Below are 18,130 nucleotides of genomic sequence, written 5' to 3' on the forward strand. Positions count from 1 at the left end.
GATCCCCTGGAGAAGGAAATGGCAGCCCACTCCAGTAATCTTGCCTGGAAAATCCAATGGACGGCGGAGCCTGGTAGGCTACTGTCCATGGGGTCGCAAAGAGTCAGACACGACTAAGCGACTTCACTTTCACTTTATCTGTATAATAGCTTGCTGAGTCTAGGGGCCTGCAGACCCCTCCTGACCTGTCCTTCGTTCTTCACCTCTACATCCTCCATAATTCCTTTAAACTCCCTCTGTTTTTTCTCATTCTCAGCTACCAGATTCCAGTGCAAACCACAAGTCTGGCTTCCCTGGATCACTGTTAATCTAGTGATTGTCTATCCTACTAGGCCCCAGTTCACCATACTTCCTCCTGTCAATCTCCTGCCAGAAGTCAGAGTAGATTGTTTATTTCATGAGATGGTCAAGGCAAGAGTGAAACCATACAGTTTAGATGCATGGGATGAAGGTACATCCAGCCCTGCTCTCATCACTACATCTCCTGGCTCTGATAAAGAGCAAAGATGAACATCATGACACTGTGTCCTAGACAACTGGAAGGGTACTTGGTTTCTGCCTGCACATTAATGATAACTGTTTAAGTTATAAAAAATATATGGTCACAAAATCAATGGCTCACTTCAGGTCAAACATTTCCAGAGAGAATTAGCATATTTAAAAAATCACCTAATATCCTAACAAGAAAGTTAGACAACACGATTTCATTGAAAATTAACTATGGATGGCTAAAGAAACACCAAAGTTTGACTTCCCTAGTGGTACAGTGGTTAAGAATCTGCCTGCTTTCCAGGTGGCTCAGTGGTAGAGAATCCACCTGCCAATGCAGAAGACAAGAGATGTGGGCTCAATCCCTGGGTCTGGAAGATCCCGTGGAGGAGGAAATGGCATCCCACTCCAGTATTTTTGCCTGGATAATCCCATGGACAGAGCATCCTGGCAGGTAACAGTCCATGGGGTCACAAAGAGTTGGATATGACTGAGCTTAGGCAACCTGGCTTCTTTCATCCATTGTGTCACTGGCTGCTAAAGTCTGAAGGCCATTTCCCGAATCCTTGTAATGATCTACAGGAAATTCCTCTGTATAACTGACTTCTCATGGTTCATCGATGGTTCTTTTTAAAAGGTGACAATGGGACTTCCCTGGTGGTTCAGTGGTTAGAACTCCATGTTGAGGGTTCAGTTCCTGGTTGGGGAACTAAGATTCATCAACCAAAAAAAAAAAAAGAGAGAGAGAAAAGAGTGACAATGACAAGTACTGTGCTCGGAATGTTGTTGCAACTCCTTTTAATGTTGTTGAGGCAACATGCTTACCTATGGCTATTTTAGCCCCAAAAAACTGAGTTATATGCTCTTATATTCTTGCCAAGAGAATCTCACAGACTGAGGAGCCTGGCTGGCTACAGGCCATAAGGTCGCGAAGAGTTGGACATGATTGAAGTGACTTAGCACTCATGCACATGCTTTTATATGGGCTTGTACTTTAGTCAAAAACACAAGGGTCAATGTTTATACTGATAGTAGATATGCTTTTGGAGTATCTCAGTATTTTGCAAGGCTGTGAAAAGCAACATCGCTTCCTTACTTCCAGAGGAAATAAAATTTAAAATGGCCCCATATTTAGCAATTATTGGATAAAATACATTTATTTGCCATTGTAGCTGGCAAAAGTTTGGGGCATTGTAAACTTGCATCTCTAGGTTCAAGGGAAACATTTTGTTGATATTTCTGCAAGAAACGTCACACTTAAAGGGAGCAAGAGCAGCCAAACCTCTGTCCAATGGGATATTTCCCCAAATGGTAATTTAGAAAAATTGGCTAGAGAAGCCCAACGACAGGCCTCAGAAAAGGAACAACAGTAATGGAAATTCAAAAATTGTTGGTTTGATAAAAAGAGATGGCTCTGGTTAGGATTAAATAACAACCCATGCTAAAATCTCCACTTATTATCACTGTATATTCATTAGACCATAGGTATATTGACCAAATAATAGTCTTCGTGAATCAGTATTGGTGGGGAAATATTAACATGGTCATACAAGTGCCTACCTCGCTTGTCCCATTGTCTAAGCAGGGAAGCCTGTTCGTGCTGCCCCTGGGCATTTTAAACAGCCTAATAGACTATTCAAGTTCTGGTAAATGGATTTCATACAGCTTCTTCATTCTAATGGATATACATATATTTTACTCATGGTCTGTATGTTTTCACATTGAATGGAAGCCTTCCTTTGCAGATAAGGTACTGCTTCCCATTTGGCTAAAGTCCTTTGGGAAATTTAGTCCTACCTGGGGAATGCCTCTTGAAATTTATAGTTATTGAGAAACCCACTTTCTGACCAAATCTTAGACAACTTTGTGCTGTTAGATGGATTTTACAATACTTTTACTGTGCTTACCACCCTTAAATCCTCTGATTTAGGGGAAAACATTAAAGACATTATTAAGATTAAACTGGCAAAATTTGTAGAAACTCTCCAAATTCCTTGGACAAAACAATTGCCATTGGTTTGTCCTCTCATAACCACCCCTTTTGGAAGTCATACATTCCATCCATTGAAATAGTTACAGATTGCCTAATGCACTTATTTCTTGCTTCTTTTGACCTACACCTGGTAAAAGGAGATGTTTCACTATTGCAAGGCCTAACACCTTCTATTAAAACTAACAGTGCTTTGACAGAGCAATATTGTCATACTGTGCTGTTGGGAGAAGAAGACTTTAAATAACTTACTCTCAATCAGCAGATTTTGTCATTGGAAAAAAGAAAAAAAACCTCTAGAAGAACCTCTCCAATCACACGGGAGAATCTCCTATCAGGTACTGCTAATCAATCCCTGTGCCACCAAACATGAAATAGACTCTCGGATTCACATGATAATCCTAAAGAAAGCACCATACCCTGACTTGACATGAAAGTGGAGATTTTCCAGAATTGAGACAGGCAGTATATAGAGAACAACCTTTCCCAAGATATCTAAATCAGGCCTGCTTTTGCCAAAACTTTGATGATGACATAATGCCTCAGGTGATCAACAATGCCTATGATCCTGACAACATACGGGCTTAGAAACAAAGTGCCTAAGATATCATTTTCCTGCCCCTCCTAAAGATAGTTATTCACTAAACAAATGGACAGGCATGAAGTCAATAGTGCATGTGTACAAACACACACACACACACACACACACACTCTCTCTCTCTCTCTGGCTCAGATGGAGTCAAGTGTGCTGGTTATTCTCCAAATTCTTTCAAGCCTTCAGGCTCTGTTCCGACCTACTGTGTGTCTAAAGCCAACTTTCCTGGCTGCACTACCCATTTTTTTTTCTCTGTGTCTGCCATTGCTCTAGCAGTAATGGAAAGACAGAAAGACAACGGGGCCAGCTTTCCCTGTTCCCTTGACAGCTCCTCACTGGGCTCACAGTTCCGCCTCCTCCTCCAGGACCAGGAATGAGAACAGCTTCTCTGTTGCTAGCAGCTGGGACCCCACCATACTTGGTCCTTCTATCATCCCTGTCACAGCTCAGAATCTGCCTTCATCTCAGTTTCTTCTTCTGCATCATTAGATGAAGTGTTTCTATTTGGAATATTATTTGATATATCAGGCAGTTCACCTCTTCTGTGTAATGATATGAATATTTTTAATTATTATATATTTAAAAGTTATTTTCATATTTGAATCTCTCTTATTTTTGCATTTTATTTAGGTACTGAAATAATAATTAAAGTACCCTTTCTCTGAACTGTGGTGTGTGTCTGTAGTGTGATTGCATAAAGTATAAACACTTATTTTCACTAAGTAAAATTTTGAGTTGTTTAGACAACAAATACTATCTTAAGCAAATATCAGAGGTTTAAATATGAAAAAATAAGAAAACAGATGAGTATAAAATGTAAACTCCTCGAAATTAATCAGTGGTTTTAGAACTAAACAGATATAATTTCTGATGTCTGAGATTTGTATTTTTCTTAATATCACATTGATTCTTAAAGCCAATCTAATTATGACAAATATTAGGTTACTTGTCCAGATTTTTAATTATAGCCCATAGCATATAGAAATGGCTTTATTATTTTAAACATCTCTATTTATATCATACATCATTTGGCTTAAGTAATAGTAATTTTGATTTAATCAAAATACAACTTACAGTATCTTATTCAAGATGATCTAAGGACTTACACGAATTCTTCAAAGAAACTATATTTAATACAATTTCATTTGGAAAAACTCTTACAAATTATCTTGCTTTATCTAATTCAATAATAGCAATCAAATGAGTAACAGTAGCCAAAATAAAAACACAAACATTCAAATTACATTAAAAAGAAAACTCAGGCAATTTTGTGCTATGGTTCTGGGTGTTCACAACCTAGCTTCTGTGGCAGCTGAGTCAAACCCGCAGGTGACATCAGGTCCCTGAGACCTCAGTTTCTGACCCTCCTGCTCCCAAGGTGGGCTCATAACACAGGGGATCTCCTAATACTTTGGGGCCTCTGTGGGTTGCAAGTGAAGCAGAAGGTGCAAAATGGTCTCTTGGAAAAGACTGAAACTTGGACTCAACCATGGCTAGCATCTGCCCATTGTGCTCATTTGCTTTCCTTAGCTCTTTGAATCTTCCTTCAGTCAACACAGCTGCCACCCAGCAGTCTTAAGGTCTTTCTCACTGACACAGATCTCCTTTCCATGGTAGGAAGTACTTCTTTCAACTTTTCACCCAGGTCTTCACCATCTTCTTGTAGAAGTTGCAATTCTGATAAAACTTTGGCTTTCATGTTTCTACACATGCTGGGAAGTTCGTTTGTTTGTTTTCTTCTAAGCATTAGATCCTCTCTTAAAACAATTTTTGTAAAGTTGTGTTCAATGATCTTCATGCACTTCAGGCAGAATTCTCAGCTTCAGCCTCAGATGACGAATTTCTTTCTAGCTGGGAATTCTCACAGTGAAGAGACGCTTCTGTGTGGAGATTGGATATTTTTCCTGGAAGGTCTCCATTCATTTGTTCTTCCTTCCATAGTTGTTGGGCTATTTTTTACTGCTTCTTTTTAGGACTCTGAAAGAATACATTGAAGTCAGCATCATCAACGACACATTCTTATCAGCTTCTGGCCTAAGAATGGATCCATCAATAGCCATTTCCGGCTTCTCTCTACTGCTGGGCTTTCAAGCTCCCATCATCCACATGATCTCTAAGGAGGTCAAGCAAAACGATGGTCTTCAGCATGTGTTCAGCCATTGAAGTTAGTTGGTTGACTTTCTTGTTCAGGATTTGTTCCATTTCTGTGTTTGACTGCTCCGGTCTTTTTTCTCATTCTCCTTTTTCTGTACTCTCTGCTTCTATCTTGTAATGTCTTGGTTGGGAATTTCCAGACTTTCTGGAAAATGAATATTTTTGTTCATATTATTCATTATTTTCTTCTGAATTTGTCCTCCGTTTTTCTCTGATGCAGTTAAGATGAGTTTTCCATGAGTCACATGGGAAAGTTGAGTAAGCTGGTTCTTCTGTGCCTCTTGCAGAAAATCCACAGTGCTCAGAAATGATGACTTTTACAGGTTTCTGTATTTTGTGTTTTGTATTCAGTGCAGACAAGCACAAGTTTTATGACATGGGAGAACAGGAGCTCCAACCCAGGTGGCCAAAGGGCTTCTTTAGCTCTTGTCATTGGTTCAGTATTGCTACTATATTCTCTACAAACTTCATGGTGGGCAGAATCCTTTGTGTCTAGCAACTTCACATTTAAAATGAGAAGTCCTTTTACTATCAAAACTACCATCACAGCGCATACTAGGATCTCCCAGGGAGTGTCAGGGAGACCTGGTGTGTGTCTCAAGTGTCCCGCAATCACCAGCAGAGCACCCCTCTGGCACTCCAAGACCAATTGGAAAATGGATCAGGTGGTCATCTGTCCGCCTCCATGGCTCTGTAGGGCTCTGCAGCTCTAACTGTGAGGACTAGTGTCCTATGGGCCTCAACTGACCACTCAAATCTGTAGAGTGCTCGGTATTTAAGGTGAACTGGTTTCCTGACAACCTGGAATGCTAAGTTAGGATAGGGGCAGGGAGGCAAGCCAGGTTCTAGGAAATATTTCTGCCTAACATTTCTGTTAAAGTAGAAAGGCATCTCAGTTACATAAGCTGTAGGGGAAGTGGAAAGGGCTTGTTGGAGCCTGGAGCTTGGCCATTCTAGGCCATGTTTGACCCCACAGAAAACCTAGTGGTTCCCACCAGGGTTAGGCCAAATTCCCTTCTGCACAAAATCAAGTCAGGGCCGTAAAATTCTTTTTATTTATTTTTTTAATCATTCAACATCTATAACTTGGTCTTGCTAGATTAAAAAAAAATTAAACAGTCATATTTTAGAGCATTTTATAAAATATATAATGAGTTGTAATTGTTGATTTAATTTACTTTTTTTCCTGGCTAGGGAGGTATCCTAATATCTATCAAAGGAAGAACACATCGTTATAATTCATATGACATAATTACACAGATTAACTACAGCTATATTAAAATATTTATAAACCTAAAATGTGCACTGGTAGATATTGCATAAGACTATGTATAGGAGGATAGTATTTACATGTAAATCTAGATCAAGGCAGAAACATAATATATATGGCTAAAGAATACACACTCAGGGATCCAAATTCAAGTCAGATGTAAGGATGGAGAGCATTTCCTGGGGATGGATAAAGATCAGGCAAATCTTCCTTTGGGAGGTTAACTGTTGTTATGGAGACCTGAGTTCAATTCCTGGGTTGGGAAGATCCCCTGGAGCAGGGAACGGTTACCCACTCCAGTATTCTGGTCTGGAAAATTCCATGATCGATATAGTCCATGGGGTCTCTAAGAGTCAGACTTTCACTTTCTTCCTTGCTTCTTGTCAAAGCAACAACAGAGAACTTGCAGGTTTGCCATAGTAAACTAGAAAAATCTGAGAACTTCACTGAAACTCCAATCAGAAAGTTTCACTTTGAAAGTACTCTTCATTTGAAATAAAGAAAGTGACAGAGTTAGCCCCTCAGTTGTGTCCAACGCTGCGACCCCATGAACTGTAGCCCACCAAGCTCCTGCTGTCCATGAAATTCTGCAGGCAAGAATACTAGAGTAAGTAGCCAGTCCCTTCTCCAGGGATTCTGACTGACCCAGAATGCTGGGTCTCCAGCATTTCAGGTGGATTCTTTACTGTCTGAGCCACAAGGGAAGCCACTTGGCCTCCAGCAATTTTACCTAAATTTCCATTCAGGTGTTCCTCCCAGTCTATAGTTCTAGTGCCTTCTGCTCCAGGTATTATTCACATGTTGTCTGTGACCTACTGGATGTGCTTCTCTTCAAAATTTGAAGTGGTGGCTTGCCCTGTGACTTCAGTTCTCTGATGGATCCAATATTTTTAATTTGTATAATTTGTCATTTTATAAGGACAGGAATGGCTATTTCAAAGCTCATTTTGTATCAGGACTGAGCTGAATTCCAAAATTTATTTTTACATTAGGAATTTTAGAGTTTTTAAAAGGTAATGCTGTATATTGTACAATCCCCTATAGTTTCTGAAGCACAACCTCATGTTCAAACACATTAATTCTTAGAGGACAAATAAATGTCCCCACTCACTATGTATGATTAATGCAGACAATATTTAAAGTCCCAACTAAGCTCAGGTCAAAATTTCCTCCCTAAAGTGTGTGTGTGTGTGTGTGTGTGTGTGCACGCAGGTGTGCACATGTGCACGCGCATGTGTGTTCAGTCGCTCAGTTGGGTCCTACACTTTGCAAACCCATGAACTTAATCCACCAGTTTCCTCTATCCTTGGGATTTCCCAGGCAAGAATACTGGGGTGGGTTGCATTTCCTCCTCCAAGAGATCTTTCCCACCTAGGAATCAAACCCACATATCCTGCATTTTCTGTATTCCTGAAAGATTCCTTACCACTGAGCCACTGGAGGAGCCCACTAAGTTGTGAGAAATGTTTCAAGTTTAGTATTTTCTGGGTTTCAGAATTATAGATAAGGAAATGAAGGGCCTAAATATTTGTATACAGCAAAACTTCTGGACTACAGTGTCCTCTGTGGAAATAGTTCAGCAATCCTGAGGCATTAACTATGAGGAAAGAATAAATCTCAGTAATTATCACACTTCAGAAAGCATTCAAGCTACATAAGATACAGTGAAGAAAACAAAACCTTCCCTGAGAATAGCTTCTGTTCAATAGGTAGTTAAGTTATACCCTGTCCCATTTATATATCTCCTAGTTTTTTTGGGATTTTTAAGTAAAAATTAATTTATTTCCTTCAATGAGCACATAATAAAAAAGATTTCATGAGCTAAAACATAGTATGTTTGAGCAGGGAGAGGAATGTGATGAGTTGGTCTGTCAAATTCACTCCAAACTTAGTTTTGTAGCTGGGTCCCTAAAGGGGTTTACACATGTGTTAGTCTCTAGGAAAGTCACAAAAATGTCACTATATTCATGAAGTAATAAGAATTAGTAAAATCACAGAATTCTATGGCAACTATTACTCAAAATGAAACCTTTTTTTCAGCCTAATTTACATATACCTGGTACTTTAACAGCATGTCATAAGTTGAGTTGCTATCTTTACTGATGAATGCAAACTGGTACCATCAGCAATGCTGACATATTAATTAAAGTCAATTCCAAAGCCTTTAAAATCATATTTATTGACCTCTACATTCTATTACCACTCTTTTAAAATGTAGAAATAGATAGATACTTACATTAATATATACGTAAATGCATATATACATACTTTTGTATATGTATACGCAAACATACACACACAAATGCACATCATTGTTTGGTGTTCTCAAGTAAAAACAAAAAATTTTCTTTATGTTCTGTTTCACAATGACATTGAATTTAATAAAATGTCTTATCTATGTGGGTGTAGTGCTGTAACCTCTCAATGTTCTTCAGGTAAAATAAACTGGTGTGGGAAAACATGAACCTCGTTCTGCTGGTATTTTATTATTCACTTAGTAAACACTTAAACATTAAATAATTAATGAATATTTAAAAATTATCCACTAATATTGCTTATCTCTAAAATTTATTTATTTTCATTAACATTTGTTTTTGAAATTTGATGTATCCATGATTCTACGTTCTTAGCTTTCATTTTGGTGCTCTTTTTCCTAAACTAAAAAAAATAAGTCAATTTTAGTGAAAACTTAATAAAATTTCCTGAGAAACTAATTTTGGTTCATATATTTTTTACTTTGATTGTTTGGAACAAGTGTGATAAGGACACAAGATTATAAACTTCCTTTTTCCTGTTTTCCTTTATTTTTGGTTTAATTTGATATATTGATCAATTGTTTTTTTTTTAATTCCATGTAGCTAAAACATTCTTTTTTGAAATTACCTACATTTGATTTCAAATTGAGATGTGAAGTTGATTTAAGAATTTCTTTGTTAAAATTCCAAAAACAATTTTATTTAACTATATGAATATTGCATATCTATTGTATTCAGAAATTGCTTATATTTCATTTAATCATTTCACCCAAAGATCCTATCTAAGCTTAATAATTATTCCCTTACTTGTGGCTTCACAATATTTATGTGTTATATTTTAGTATTAAAATATTATATAATTATATATAACATAAATTATGCTTATATATACATATACAAGTCCTACTCAAATTCCTCATACCTCTCCGCTAATATATGAGCTCCTTAAAAGCTTCAGATTTATATTATTTCTTAAAAGGTAGCACAATGCCTTGAATATAATAGCTATATAAAATGATTTCTGTGCTTCATAATGTTAATTTAATGCTGTGAAATAATAGTTTAATGCTTTAAGAAACTGACCTGAATCTAGTGTTTCAATATGTTTATGATCTGGTTTCAATCAAGTTTTATAACATCTTAACCTTGATGTTAAAAAAAATTAATAGAGAAAAATGTCCATTATAAGTTAGTATATTCTACTGACATCATAAAGCATCTACATTGTGTGTAATTTCTCATGTATTATGATTGCTAACTACACAAAGAAAGAAAGAAATAGATATTATCTCTGCAGAAGTAAATTTCTCATCACTCCTGCAACACAGTTATCCTCTAAACAAAACACATTCAAAGTTTTCCTATAATATCAGCTTTCCATCTTCTTTCTTTCCAGAAAAGCCTTTAGGTTATTTAAAGTCCAAGTGGGCATCATTGTCTTCAATAAGTGAATGAATCCCATAAAAAAACATCACCTGTCATTGAAGCCATTTTAATGGTTAGGTTTTCTTCCTTGCAAGTTTGTGTACTCTGTACCCTACTTTGACACAGAAATCGTCTCCTGTGCACTGTGGAACATTTTTTTTTTAAGTATAGAGACTGGAAACATGGATATTTATTGTGCTTAGGGAACTAAGAATTTTAAAGAGGCAATTTCTGGAAGCTGGCTGAAAAATGACCTCATTCTCCTTCAAGTTTATTGTCAACACAATGCTGTGCTGGCACTCCAGGACTCATGATGTGGTTCAATTCTTTCTGCACAGGCTTCGGGGGCATGATTCAAAGAAAAGAACTGTGCTTGAATGGCTGATTTTATTTTTTTTCCTAAAGATTGCCCTTTTTATAATTCACGCAAGTAGGGAAACACTGCTATAAACATTTCAAAATGTTTATAATTCAGAATGGTAAATATTACTTTCTTTGTGTGCTTTGAGAGTTTGGAATGAGTCAAGAATTTTAAGCTCATGAAAGTGACAGATTGGAGTTTATTACATATAAGTTCATTTTTTCTAATTCCAAAATTACCAATATATTTGACCAGTTCAATGTATACTGTGTGGAAGAGTGATAATGTACAAAATGAATATTTCTAGTAAGAGACAAAATAAGTATAAACATTGAAGTTAAGCTTTTATAATATTTTACAGCAATTTTGGAGATTATGTATAATAAAAATAATAATTAAAATTCGAATTTCCATTTTGTATTCTTCCTCTCTTGTTTAACTTTTCTATTAGCACCTCTTTTTTTTTTATTGTAATATACTGAAACTTAGATTTGGGATAGATTCAGAAAAAAAAATGATAATTCACTATAGATAGTTTGAGAAGTGCTAAATTCTAGGAACAGTGGTTTTCAAATTTTTTTTCATTAAGCAAAATCTAGAATAAAAATTATTTAAACACTGCTATTGAGACAAATGATACTTACATTTAGTTCAGTTCAGTTCACTTCAGTTCAGTCACTCAGTCATGTCCGACTCTTTGCAACCCCATGAATTGCAGCACGCCAGGTCTCCCTGTCCATCACCAACTCCCAGAGTTCACTCAAACTCATGTCCATCGAGTCGGTGACGTGATCCTGCCATCTCATCCTCTGTCGTCCCCTTCTCCTCCTGCCCCCAATCTCTCCCAGCATTAGAGTCTTTTCCAATGAGTCAACTCTTCTCATGAGGTGGCCAAAGTACTGGAGTTTCAGCTTTAGCATCATTCCTTCCAAAGAATACCCAGGGCTGACCTCCTTCAGAATGGATTGGTTGGATCTCCTTGCAGTCCAAGGGACTCTCAGGAATCTTCTCTAACACCACAGTTCAAAAGCACCAATTCTTAAGCGCTCAGCTTTCTTCACAGTCCAACTCTCACATCCATGCATGACCACTGGACACTTGCATTAGTACACACAATTAAAATTATAAGATAATTTACAGTTTAAAATATTAAGGAAAAATAAAAGATTATAAGAATGATTAAATCAAATTAAGTTAGATACATGTATTGTTCCTGGGTGGTTGAAATACATAGAATTAAAAAAGAAATCCCTTTGCCCTCACATTAGTTTATCTAACCCCAACCCAAATGTTCATGAAATTTGTTAACATGTGACATTTGATGACAAAAGACTTGCCAGATAAAATTATGGCTGTACACCCCTAACATAAGATTTTCCTGGATTATCAGAATGGGGCCTATGCAATCACATGAACACTTAGAGAACTTTCTCCAGCTACAGATAGGAGAGATGTAGCAAAAGGGGTAGTTGGAGATATTCTGAGCTGGAGAAAGGCTCATCCATCATTTCTGGAGAAAGCCACATGGAAAGTATAGGAAGTATTATGGACTGAATGCTTGCATCTGCCCTAAATTAATATGTTGAGATTCTAACTCCCAATGCAATTGTTTTAGGAGGTGGAGCATTTGGAAGGTGATTACCTTATGAGGACAGAGTCCTCAAACATGTGGTTAATGCATTTATAAAGGAAACCCCAGAGAGCCCGCCAAACTTTTTTCCTCTCCATGACAACATACTGAGAAGATGATTTCTATGAATGAGGAAGTGATCCTCAGTAAACAACGCATTTCCTTTATCTTGATCTTGGACTTCCTAGTTTCTCCAAAACTATGATAAATTGTCATACTAAGTGAACAAAGTCAGGCAGAAAAAAAAAAAAAGAAAACAAATATCATATGATATTGTTTATATGTGGAATATAAAAAAAATGGTATAAATGAACTTCTTTACAAAACAAAAATAAAGTCACAGATATAGAAAACAAACGTAGCATTCAAGGGGAAAGATGGGAGAGGGATAAATTGGAAGATTGGTACTGACGTGTATACACACTATATATACAACAGATAACTAAAAACAATCTGTATAGATCAGGGAACTCTAACCAATTATCTAATGATCTTCAAGGGAAAATAATCTAAAAAAGAATGGATATAAGTTTCTGTTCAGTTCAGTCACTCAGTCCTGTCTGACTCTTTGTGACCACATGGACGGCAGCACGCCAGGTTTCCCTGTCCATCACCTAGTACCAGAGCTAACTCAAATTCATGTCCATTGAGTTGGTGATGCCATCCAACCATCTCATCCTCTGTCATTCCCTTCTCCTCCCACCTTCAGTCTTTCCCAGCATCAGGGTCTTTTCAAATGAGTCAGTTCTTCACATCAGGTGGTCAAAATATTGGAGTTTCATCTTCAGCATCAAAAATGAATGAATATTCATTCCAATGAATATTCAGGGCTGATTTCCTTTAGGATGAACTGGTTGGATCTCCTTGCAGTCAAGGGGACTCTCAAGAGTCTTCTCCAACAAAGCACTTCAAAAGCATCAAATCTTAAGCACTCAGCTTTCTTTATAGTCCAACTCTCACATCCATACATGACTCTACTGGAAAAACCATAGCCTTGACTAGATGGAACTTTGTTGGCAAAGTAATTACTCTGCTTTTTAATATGCTGCCTAGGTTAGTCATAACTTTTCTACCAAGGAGCAAGGATCTTTTAATTTCATGGCTGCACTCATCATCTGCAATGATTTTGAAGCCCCCCAAAATAAAGTCTGTCACTGTTTCCATTGTTTCCTCATCTATTTGCCATGAGGTGATGGGACTGGATGCCATGATCTTAGTTTTCTGAATGCTGAGTTTTAAGCCAACTTTTTCACTCTCCTCTTTGACTTTCATCAAGAAGCTCTTTAGTTCTTCTTCGATTTCTGCCATAAATGTGGTGTCACTTGCTTATCTGAGGTTATTGATATTTCTTCTAGCAATCTTGATTCCAGCTTGTGCTTCATCCAGCCCAGCATTTCACATGATGCATATAGGTTAAATAAACAGAGTGACAATATACAGCCTTGACGTACTCTGTTCCCAATTTAGAGCCAGTCTGTTGTTCCATGTTCAGTTTAATTGTTGCTTCTTGACCTGCATACAGATATTGCAGGAGACAGGTCAGGTAGTCTGGTATTCCCATATCTTGAAGAATTTTCCACAATTTGTTGTAATCCCCATAATCAAAGGTTTTGGCGTAGTCAATAAAGCAGACGTAGGTGTTTTTCTGGAGCTCTCTTGCTTTTTCAAGGAGGCACTAGAGCCTGGATATATGTTTATGTGTAACCAATTCACTTTGCTGTCCAGCTGAACCTAAAAACATTGTGAATCAACTATACTCCAAATAAATTAATTTTAAAAAATTGTCTGTTATTTAAGCCACCCAATCTATGATATTTTTGTTGCAGCAGTGTAAACTGATTAAAACTAGAAAAAAAAAAAAAAAGAGTAGTCTAGGAGTAAAGACTGGCCCAGGGATGGTAGCAAACAAGGAAATACTGTAGATGCCTTGGTCCTTTAACAATGAAGAACTGAATGTAATCATCAACATAAATGGCCTTGAAAATAAACTTACTCTTAGAACCTCTAAGAATGAATGCAGCCTTGTTAACACTTTGATATTGGCCATGTAAGGTTCTAAGCATTGGATTCAGTTGATTCATATTATACCAAGACTTCTGACCTATGGTACTAGGTAGTAAATAGGTATTATTTTAAGCTATTAAATTTGAGGTAATCTGTTATGCAGCAGTGGAAAACATAATGCATCCTTAAACAAAAGAAAGATATTGTTATGGATTATTGTGGAGTCAATACTTTCCCTGAAAACAAAATAGAAATTAAATACATTACTGATTTAATAGTATTCTGGTTTCTGAACCTCAACTCAGGTGTTGCTTTTATATTCCGAATGCACTTTAATGTTTTCTTTGCCTAACACCAGTAATTATTACAGAAATGCAAATTGAAAGTAAGATGATGCATCACTTCACACTTATGAGAATGACCGCCATAAAAAAAAATAATCTAAAAATGATAGATGCTGAAGAGGGTACAGAGAAAAGGGAATGCTCTTGCATGATTGGTGGGAATATAAATTGTACAGACACTGCAGAGGAGGGTATGGATGTTCCTTAAAAAAATTAACATAGAATTACTATATGATCCTGCCGTACTACTACTGGGCATATATGTTAAGAAAACCATAATTCTGAGACTCAGTGTTCACTGAAGCACTATTTACAATAGCCAGAACATGGAAACAACCTAAAAGTCCCAAAACAGAGGAATGGATAATGAAAATGTGGTACATATATACAATGCATACTGTGTGTGTGTGCTCCGAGTGCTCACTCAGTTGTGGTCAAATCTTTGTGACCCCATCATGGACTGTAGCCTGTTAGTCTCCTTTGTCCATAGAATTTTCCAGGTAAGAATATTAGAGGAGGTTGTCGTTTCCTACTTGAGGTTCTCTTCCTCAACCAGGGATAAAACCCATGTATCTTGCATCTCTTGCAGATGTAGAAAACAGCCATGTGGACATGGGGTGGGACAAAGAGGAGGACAGGACAAATTGGGAGAGTAGGATTAATATATATACACTATGTTATTTGCTAAGTCACTTCAGTTATGATCAACTCTTTTGTGACCCTATAAACTGTAGGCCCCCAGGCTCCTTTGCCCTATATATATGTTCTATCATGTGTAAAACAGATAACTAGTTGAAACCTGCCATAAAGTACAGAGAGCTCACAGGATGAGTGGTGAGAGAGAGGTCCAAAAGAAAGGGGATATATATATATATATATATATATATATATACACACACACACATACATATGTGTCTGTATATATATACATGTGCTTAGTCGCTCAGTTGTGTCCAACTCTTTGAGACCCCATAGACTGTAGCCCCCCAGCCTCCTCTGTCCATGGGGATTCTCCAGGCAAGAATATTGGAGTGGGTTGGTATGCCCTCCTCCAGGGGATCTTCCCAACCCAGGAATCACACCAGGGTCTCTTGCATTACAAGTGGATTCTTTACCAGCAAAGCTACCAGGGAAGCTGGTACATATATACATATAGCTGGTTCATGTCACTGTACAGTAAGGATTAACACAACACTGCAAAATAATTACATTCTATTAAAAGTTAAAATGAAAAAAATAAAAGAAAAATCAGTAGATATAACACACACTGCATGAATATCCAATATTGTGCCATTTTGAATAACTTCATTTTTCAATTTTCACATTTTATATTTTTATTAAGAACCTAGATTTTACCAGGCTCTGTGCCAAATGATTTGCTTACTTCACTTCATTAAGGAGGTATAAATTTTTAATAGCACTGAGGAAAGCTGAGGTTAGGAAATTACATAAAAGTCCAGACCAAAACCCTGGCCTACATAACAGTAAGTTTGATGCTTATATTTTCCCTGCTCTTTCTCTTACTAGATAAGACTTGTTTTTATTCTTTATAGTATGTCTCTTGTCTAGAGAAGGAAATGAAAGAGAGAAACTGCAGAGGTAATTGAAAGGAGTTTGATTACAATATCTTTTCTTCCTATGAATTTTCAAATACAGAAATTTCCTTTCTCAGTTGCTGATTAGGCTGGACTCACCAATTAAGTTATGCAGTAAGATTGATAAGATGACACTTATTTAGAATATTTAGGTATGCTCTGCTGAAGATTCAAACAAACATGTATATCTTTGTAAGCAAGATGACAATGGAAAGTAAATGATCTCTTTATATTATTCATTTTTATGTGTTTTATGAAGGTCAATAATCACAAAAGTAATCCACTTGATTGATATGGGATATTCTGGATAGCTTCTCTTGTATTCATGTGGTCACTTCTTACCCTGTGGCAGTGAGGTTTCAGAGTTTTATAGAATCATAAGAACTGCAAGGAGACATTCTAATTGTTAGTCTTAGATACCAAATTACCTCCAAAGTTACTGACAAAATATAATAGCAATTTATTTTAGACACTGATCCTTTGAAACAGAAATTTAGGTAGAACAAGAAATTCAGTTAGGGATGCATTTCTTATGTCCCAAGGTGTCTTTGGTCTTAACTGGAAGATTTGAAGACTGGGTGCTGGACTCGGAAAGCTCATTTACCAAGTCTGCTGGTTGCTACTGGCTATTCAGTGAAACATTAATATGTGGTATCTCCATGTGGTCTAGACTTCCTTTAAGCATGACGACTGAGTTCAAAGGCAGGTGCTCCAAGAAGAAAACAGGAGGAAGACTTCTCTCCTTTTCTGACCTAGACTCAGAAATCAGGGAACATCACATTTGTGTTTCCCACACTCTACCGTATGAGGCAGTTACAATGATCTGTCCAGGAACAAGGAGAAGAAATGTAGATCCTGTCTCTTCTTAGAAAAATGTCAGAATCACTTTTTAAGAAGAATATGTGGAATAAAATGCATACTTGGGCTGTCTTTGAAAAGGCTATCTGGCCATGTGAGTAACCTATACTCAAAAAAGAGGTGCCTGAGACACAGTGAGAAGATTGTTCAAGGATATTAACACATACATCATAAAAAGTAATAAAGAATGAAAAAACATTCTAACACAGATGCATAATCAGAAAATTATTCCCTCACAACCTTTCCTCATTGTGATGCTCACTTTGATGTTTCAATTCATCTGAGTGTCAGCCTCCAATTATTCAGTAAAACACTGATCTAGATTTTAGAGCTGTGAATACATTTGTAGATGTTACTCAATGATAATCAGCTGACTTAAGTAATAGAGTTTGTTCTAGACAATCTGAGTGGGCCCAATTCATTCATGCAAAACTTTAAAGGCAGGGCTGAGATATAATTGAAGAAGAAATTTTGCCTACAGAGAGCAGCTTTATCTTGTACCCAAGAGTTCCAGATTGTCCTTCCTGGCAAGCTGTTGTATAGATTTCAACTTTCTAAGCAAGATCCCACAATGGAGTCAACTGATTTCTTATCATTAATTTCTTAATATATATCTTCTGCTGATTCCGTTTCTCTGGTTGATTTCCTAATGATACACTAATCAAAACCATCTATTTCCTTTTGGGGCATTTAGCATAGTGATACAATGATCTATAATAAGAAAATATATTTAATCTTCATCTACTCTTCCTGGTACAGTGTTCCTAAAATTCCTGTAATTTCCTAAGAGACAAGAGAGATAAAAATACCCTTTGTTATGTTAATAAGGTGACATTTGGACATAATTTAAGGATAAGGGCTGATTGCCAGGAGAAAAAATCATGTAATTTGTTGTTCAGTTGCTCAGTCATGTCTGACTCTTTGCAACTGCGTGGACTGCAGCACGCCAGGCTTCCCTGTCCTTCACTTTCCCCAGGAGCTTGCTCATACTCACACTCATTGAGTCAGTGATGCCATCCATCTTGTTCCCTTCTCCTTCTTCCTTCAATCTTTCCCAGCATCAGGGTCTTTCCTAATGAGTCAGCTCATCGCATCAGGTGGCCAAGTATTGGAACTTCAGCTTCAACATCAGTTCTTTCCATGAATATTCAGGATTGATT

This window comes from Oryx dammah, unplaced genomic scaffold (genome assembly GCF_014754425.2).
Source record: "Oryx dammah isolate SB20612 unplaced genomic scaffold, SCBI_Odam_1.1 HiC_scaffold_2, whole genome shotgun sequence".
In the NCBI taxonomy this organism is placed as follows: Eukaryota; Metazoa; Chordata; class Mammalia; order Artiodactyla; family Bovidae; genus Oryx; species Oryx dammah.